The sequence below is a fragment of the Nicotiana sylvestris genome, chromosome 5 (assembly GCF_000393655.2).
Source record: "Nicotiana sylvestris chromosome 5, ASM39365v2, whole genome shotgun sequence".
Classification (NCBI taxonomy): domain Eukaryota; kingdom Viridiplantae; phylum Streptophyta; class Magnoliopsida; order Solanales; family Solanaceae; genus Nicotiana; species Nicotiana sylvestris.
Genome location: NC_091061.1, coordinates 123,813,542 through 123,821,695, shown reverse-complemented (window position 1 = coordinate 123,821,695; position 8,154 = coordinate 123,813,542).

The window sequence follows — 8,154 nt, the reverse complement described above, 5'->3', positions numbered from 1 at the left end:
GTTAGTTATTGACATATTGGACCTCTTCGCTTTGGTCATCATAGCACTCATTTGAATAACCACCACCATCATTGTTGTTGTCATATTGTTCATAATTACCTTGAGGATGTTGCCCTCTTTGCCTCCTTTTCAACATAGAAACACCTTCCATTGCATTGACTTGGTACGGGTTTTTGACTTGTTGCAATTGCGCCTTTGCCAATTGATTCATAGTTGTTGTAAGCTCGGCAATAGCTTGGCCATGATCGTGCAATTCCTTGTGTAAATGGATGACCGTAGGGTCACCTTGGGGCACATTTGCTCGGCTTTGCCATGCCAAAGAGGTGTCGTCCATTTCATCAAGTACATCACATGCCTCTTGGTAAGAAATTTTCATAAAATTCCCTCCGACCAATTGGTTCATAATGCATTGATTTGTGGTGTTGATGCCCCGATAAAAGGTTTGTTGAATCATAACCTCGGTCATGTTGTTATTAGGGCACTCTTTCACCATTGTTCTATATCTTTCCCATATCTCGTGCAAAGGTTCCATTGGCTCTTGCTTGAAGGCTAGAATTTCATCCCGAAGAGCCGCCATATGACTTGGAGAAAAGAACTTGGCAATAAATTTGTCCGCCAATTCATCCCATGTTGTAATAGAATGATTGGGGAGCCTTTCTAACCAATCCAATGCTTTACCCCGAAGAGAGAACGGGAAAAGCCTCAATCTCAACGCATCCTCAGACACGTTTGTCTGCTTGCTACCCCAACATGTATCCACGAACCCCTTCAAGTGCTTGTAGGCATTTTGATCGGAGGCGCCCGTGAAATACCCTCTTTGCTTGAGCAAGGTCAACATAACATTTGTGATTTGAAAGTTCCCCGCCCGGATTCGGGGAGGCACAATAGCACTGGCGTATCCTTGATTTGGTAAAACTCTGGGAGCCACTCTCGGCGGTTGCAGAGGAGGGTCTGGAATATTGTTGTTCTCATTTGCATTTATATTGGCATTTCGGCCCCTCTGTGGAACTTGAGGTAAGACCTCATCTTGTTCTAGATCCTCTACCTCCTCCCCCGCTATCACATTGCCGAGAGGGTCATTTGCATTAAGAGTTATTTGTACCTGATTGATTGACACAAACAGAATTAGTAAACAAGAAGGAAAGAGAAGCAAAATACAAAACTAACTAAACAGATAGTCAACACCGTAAGTTCCCCAACAACGGTGCCAAAAAGTGATCGCTGCCAACTCGATGCTACACTAAGGTAGGAAGAGCGGGTCGCAATAGCGTTTACCCGATATGAGGGTCGGGATCGATTTCCTCAGGGAGCTAGTAGTGGAGTTGGATTGTCCGTCTAGCCTAGAGATGTGTTTGTACTCCTAATGTCACTTCAAACATTTTTGGGTTTTTGAATTATAACTATTTTTATAAAACTATTGATTAATACTAAATTATGCTACGAGAATATTGCTAAGTTGTAGCTAATGGGAAGAAGGGCACTAGGGTCGTGACACTACCTAAGTGGATAATTGACGGGCAGATGTTACTAAGGTTCGATTGACATAATTGGGGCTTATGCTATAACCGTTGCACAATTTTACCCACTCTCACACCTCTCGGTAGAGAAAGTGACTTTGCCCAATTGACTCTCTCGAGACCAAATGGGTAGGCAAATTAGACCAAGCAACTAGGGTTCAAGTAGGGTAATTACTCTCTCGAGGTTTAACCCGTTAATTGGAACTATCATTTCTCATGAGTCCATCCCAATTCCTTGTTGGGTCAATTTTGGGGTCATAGACTCTCTTTCTCAAGAAGAATTAAACCCACAAAGCTTGAATCAGTGTTTGTAACCACTAATTCTAGATTAAAACATAAAATCAACCCAATTAGCAAACACTCATAGTCAATCTAACATTAGATGGCAATACCCATCAATTACCCATACTAGGGTTGAGCCACAACCCTAGCTAATGGGTTTAGCTACTCATGCTTGAAGAATAAAATACAGAAACAGATGAAGAACTAAGCATATTAATTAATTGCTAAAATTAAAATTCAAGAATCTATTGTAAATATAAAGCAAAAGTGCCAAAAATGGCTACAAAATTCATTTTCACGAGCGCAGCCCTTGTCTGATCTCTCTCCTCCCCTAAAAAATGGTGAAATGTTCTATTTATACTATGCTGGAAAAACTGGACAAAAATACCCATGTGGGGTCAGTGCGGGCCACCTTAAATGGACCGCGGCCGCCATGGGCTCACTTCTGCTTCTCTGAACTTAGACTCCGCGGACCGCGTAGAATGGACCGCGGCCGCGGAGGGAGCTGGCGCGGTCCGCGCAATCACGACTGCGGACCGCATGACACTGGCTTTGCAGACTTTCATCTCTCTGAATCTCATGACCGGGGGCCGCACAAAAGAGTAGTGTGGCCGCGGAGCATTCACCGTGGACCGTGAGATGTGTACCGCGGCCGCACTTTTTCTAGCCTAATTCACCGACTCTCTGAACCACCTAGTGCGGCCGCATTCCACTTTGCGCGGTCTGCACTAGGCCTTCTTTTCTTAAATTTCTTGGTCTTTGATACTTGAGCAGGTTTCACTTCTTTTTTGAGCCGATCAATGACATTTCGTCACGTTGTCGATCAAACCTGCAATCAAGCACAACTTGTGAGCCTTTTAGGACTATTTTGTAACAATATATGATCAAAGCATAGGCAAGTAGGGGCATAAAACATGTTAAAATCCTAACTTATCAGTAAGCCGGTTGATTATGGATTTTCACTGGGGTGGGATCAATGAAATTCTTGTCTGGATGCTGTATCATAGATGATAGGGTAGCCAATGTATCGACAAACTCATTCTGGACTCTGGGAACATGCTGGAATTCTGTCTTCGTGAACCTCTTTCTCAAGTCCTGTACATGATGCAAATACGGGAGTATCTTGGAGTTCTTGGTTGCCCATTCTTCTCGTACCTGATGTATAAGTAGGTCTGAATCTCCAATCACTAGAAACTCTTGAACGTTCATGGCAATGGCCATTTTGAGTCCTAAGATGCAGGCTTCATACTCGGCCATATTGTTGGTGCACGGGAACCTGAGTTTGGCAGACACCGGATAATGCTGACCGGTTTCTGATACTAGGACTACTCCTATGCCAACTCCTTTGAAGTTTGCTGCTCCATCGAAGAACATTCTCCAACCGTCATAGGATTCTGCGATGTCTTCTCCTATGAATGATACCTCTTCATCAGGAAAATACGTTTTCAGGGGTTCGTATTCTCCATCCACGGGATTCTCAGCGAGGTGGTCTGCTAGTGCTTGTCCCTTGACCGCTTTCTGAGTTACTTAGACAATGTCGAACTCACTCAATAGTATTTGCCACTTGGCCAGCTTGCCGGTAGGCATGGGCCTCTAAAAGATGTATTTCAAAGGATCCATTCTTGATATAAGATATGTAGTATAGGCGTAGAAGTAATGTCTCAGCTTCTGAGCTACTCAAGTCAAAGCACAACAGGTGCTTTCAAATAGAGAGTACCGGGCCTCGTACGGGGTGAACTTCTTACTGAGATAATAAATGGCTTGCTCCTTCCTTCCCGTTTCATCATGCTGCCCCAAAATGCAGCCGAAAGCTCCATCTAACACTGCAAGGTAGAGTAATAAGGGTCTACCTAGCTCGGGCAGGACTAAGACTGGCGGTGTTGACAGGTATTCCTTAATTCTATCAAAGGCCTTTTGGCAGTCATCGGTCCATTTGGTAGCGGCGTCCTTCTTCAACATCTTAAAGATTGGCTCACAGATAACTGTAGACTATGCGATGAATCGGCTAATATAGTTAAGCCTTCCCAAGAAACTCATCACATCTTTCTTGTTCTTTGGTGGTGGTAGTTCCTGAATGTCTTTGACTTTTGATGGGTCCAGTTCTATTCCCCGGCGACTCACAATAAACCCAAGCAATCCCAGCAGGAACCCCAAATACGCACTTCGTGGGGTTTAGTTTCAGGTTGTACCTTCGTAATCTATTGAAGAACTTCCTCAGATCTCCCATGTGGTTAGTGGCCTTCTTGGATTTGATAATAACATCGTCCACATATACCTCTATCTCCTTGTGTATCATATCATGGAAAATGGTAGTCATGGCCCTCATGTAGGTGGCCCCTACATTCTTCAGGCCGAACGACATCATCTTGTAATAGTACATTCCCCACGGCATAATGAAAGCCGTTTTCTCAATATCTTCTTCATCCATCCAGATCTGATGATAACCAGCAAAACAATCTACAAATGACTGCAACTCATGCTTGGTGCAATTGTCAATCAGGATGTGTATGTTCGGCAAATGGAAGCCATCTTTAGGACTGGCTCGGTTGAGATCCTGGTAGTCGACGCAGACTCCCATCCTTCTTTGGCACTGGCGCAATGTTGGCTAACCATGTCGGGTATTCTACTACCTTAAGAACCTTAGCTTTGATCTGCTTGTTGACTTCTTCCTTGATTTTCAAACTCATATCAGGCTTGAACTTTCTGAGCTTTTGATTTACCAGTGGACACATTGGATCGGTTGGCAGTTTGTGAGCTACAATAGACGTACTCAAACCAGTCATGTCATCATACGACCAGGCGAATATGTCCTCATATTCTTTTAGAAATTCTGTGTATTCTTTCTTTTCTGATGGCGATAAGTGAACGCTGATTCGTGTTTCCTTGACGTTTTCTGCATCTTCCAGGTTGACAGTTTGGTCTTGTCCAGGTTGGACTTAGGCCTGTTCTCAAAGTTCTCAACTTCTTTGACAATCTCATCAGGTATGTCATCTTCCTCTGAATCAATGTCTGTTTGTTGAGTCGTCTCATCACATGTCACAGTCATTGGTTCATCAAGATAAGTAATAGTAATGTTGTATTGGTAAAGTAAGGAAATATAACGATAGCAATAAATATTAATTCATAAAAAATCAAAATGATTTTGATAAGTTGAATAACTATTTTGAACATTGAAGATCTTATCGCGGGAATTGAAAATGCGAAAAGAAAATCATTTAGTAAAAATAATGAATAATGTTTGTTTTAGCCTTGCTACCCCGAGGCACGTCAGGCTTTGGTTGTCCTGATGGTCCAATTCTGGAGATATGACCCTCTTCTCACAGCCTGTATGGAAGGGCCTTACTCCCCCTCCTCCTTGATAACAATACAACAGTCCATATCATTGTCTTCTAGGAACAAGTTCTTTATTGTTGCAAGTGCTTCTTCTTCATCTGACCCATAAACAATGTCGGCCTATTGGAAAGTCTGCTCCAGATGTAGTATTGGCTGCCCTAGTGGGTAGTAAGGACCGCGCCATGGTGGCGACCAAGTATTGAATTCTTCTCAGGTGTATTCATATCCCAAACCGAATGTAGTGCCATGTTTCTTGAGTTTTATGGGCTTAGAGATTCCCTGGAGGTTCTTGCCGAGCCCTTTGCCAGGTTCGTACCCACTCCAATTCAGTATACTCTCGATTTTGCTATCCCACCATTTGTCTTTGTCTATAACATTGACCCGTTCAATGTGGTGGTAAGTTTCTCCACCTAGTTTCCTTCTTTCTTCGATCGCTGGAATGGTTTGGCGACTGTATATAGGGTTGCTACCGTCGCCGTGAATGATCACTTCCTGGTGATTCCATTCGAATTTTACTGCCTGATGTAGTGTTGATGCTACGACCCCAGCAGCATGAATCCATAGCCATCCCAGCAGCAAGTTGTATGATGCTGGCACATCTATCACCTGGAAATCGACCTCGAACCACGTTGGACACATCTGCAAAAATAGAATAATCTCACCAATGATGGACCTTTGAGAACCATCGAAGGCTTTCACATTGATTGCTCCGTCTTTTATCTCATGCAACCCTTTACCCAACTTCTTGAGTGTTACCAGCGAACAAATGTTAAGACTGGATCCTCCATCGATCAGGATTCTGGTGATGAAATAATCTTCGCATTGCATGGTGATGTGCATTGCCTTGTTGCGCCCCAATGCTTCAGGTGGCAACTCGTCCTCATGAAAGGTGATCTTATGGATCTCCAGCACTTGTCCTACCATGTTAGCCATTTCCCCGCCAGTGATGTTACTTGGTACGTATGCCTCACTTAGCACCTTTAATAGAGCATTCTTGTGCGCCTCAGAATTTTGCAGCAAAGAGAGAATGGATATTTGTGCTGGTGTCTTGTTTAACTAGTCGATGACCGAATATTCCTTGGCTTGTATCTTCCTCCAAAGGTCATCCGGACCTCTATCAATGAGGGGCGGCCGATTGGAGGCCTGCTTTCTTGATTCAGCTAGGTGTTCAGGGGTATAGACTCTACCAGTTCTTGTCATACCTTGTGCAGCGATAGTTTCTTTGAACTTGACCTTGCCTTTCCTTCTTGCCTCGGCTGTATAGTCCCAAGTTATGGAATTTGTATGGAATGGTGTCATGGTCGACATCTCCACTGGGATCGGCGTGGCTATCCTCACCCCGAATGGTACATGTGCCTTGGGTGGCAAGACTGCAACCTCAAAGGGTGCATTTTCCGGAGACACAAATTCAACCTCAATAGGTGCTAGTGTCTTTGCAGATGATGTTGCTTCAAACTCAAGTGGTACAGACATATTCACCTCAGCGTTCTCAGACGGTTGAATCTGGACTATGATTGGATTGAGAGTAATTGTTGGTTTCCTTGGGTCATCACCTTCTGCGATCAACCCGATTGACCCCTCGGGGTCCTAATCATCATCTATTTAAATCATGTGGATACCTCCAACCTTATGGTCTGGCAGAGGATTGTTGCGGATGTTTGGAGCGGGTTTATTTTTTGCCATAATGATCTTGTTATCAATCAAAGACTGTATCTTGTCTTTCAAGGAATGACATTCATCGATGGTGTACCCATTCATGCCGGAGTGGTATGCACAGGATTTGTTTGGGTCAACCCACTAAGAATGATTCTCAGGGGTTGCATCAGGGATGTGGGTGACATAACTAGTAGCTTTGAGTCTCTCATACAGCTGGTCGATGAGTTCAGCAATGACTGTATATTATTTTGGAGGTCTGCGATCAAAATTAGGTTGGGGTCTAGGGAAATTTTGGCGTGTAGGGGGTGATTGATAATGGGGATGGTTGAGCATTATAGGTTTTGTAGACATGAGCAGGTTGGGAGTATCTAGGTGAAGTAGGTTGATATGTAGGAGGTAGAGGTAACTGATAAGTTGGTAGTGGAGCTTGGTATGAGGGTAAGGGTGTTTGGTAATTTGGGGTTGACTGATATATAAGTGGAGGTGTTGGGTAAGTTTGGCATTTGAGGGGAGACTTGGTCCTTTGTGCAACCATCACAGCCCCTACGTCCCTCTTCTTGGACACACCACCGGACTGTAAGGCCTTATTTGTAGCTTGCAAGGCTTCGAAGTTTGTAACCATACCGCTTTTGATACCTTCTTCAATTCTTTCACCCAGTTTGATAATGTTGGAGAATTTGTGGTTCTCAATCATCATCAGCCGTTCATAATACTGCGGGTCCTGAGCCTGAACAAAGAACTTGTTCGTCTGTTCCTCTTCTAAGGCAAGTCTGACCTTAGTAGCTTCGGACCTCCAGCGAGTAGTATACTCGCAAAACGTCTTTGCGAGCTTCTTCTTTAGATTCTGAATATAGAACATGTCTGGCACATTCTCTGTATTAAATCTGAACCTGTCCATAAAGTCAGATGCCATGCCTACCCAGCTTGACCATTTCTTGGGATTTTGACTGATGTACCAAAATAATGCATCTCCTTTCAAACTTGTCATGAACAGCTTCATACGGATTCTTTCATCTTTCCCTACTCCAACCAGCTTGTCACAATATGTCCTCAGATGGACTCTTGGATTGCCCGTACCATCAAACATCTCAAACTTAGGAGGTTTGTACCCCTCGGGCAGTTCGACATCAGGTTGTATGCAAAGATCCTCATAGTTCAGCCCCTCGATTCCTTTGCTTCCCTCAACGCCCTGAATCCAGCTGGTCAGTTTCTTAAGTTCCTCGGCTAAGTTCCTAATAAATAGATCTTTCTCATCAGACTTAGGTATGCATGAGATAGGTTGGGTGGAGTGTGACATGGTCTTCACGTAGATAGGAGTGTTATGGTGGCCTGGTGTATGGGTGTGGAGATGGTCATTTGTAGAGTT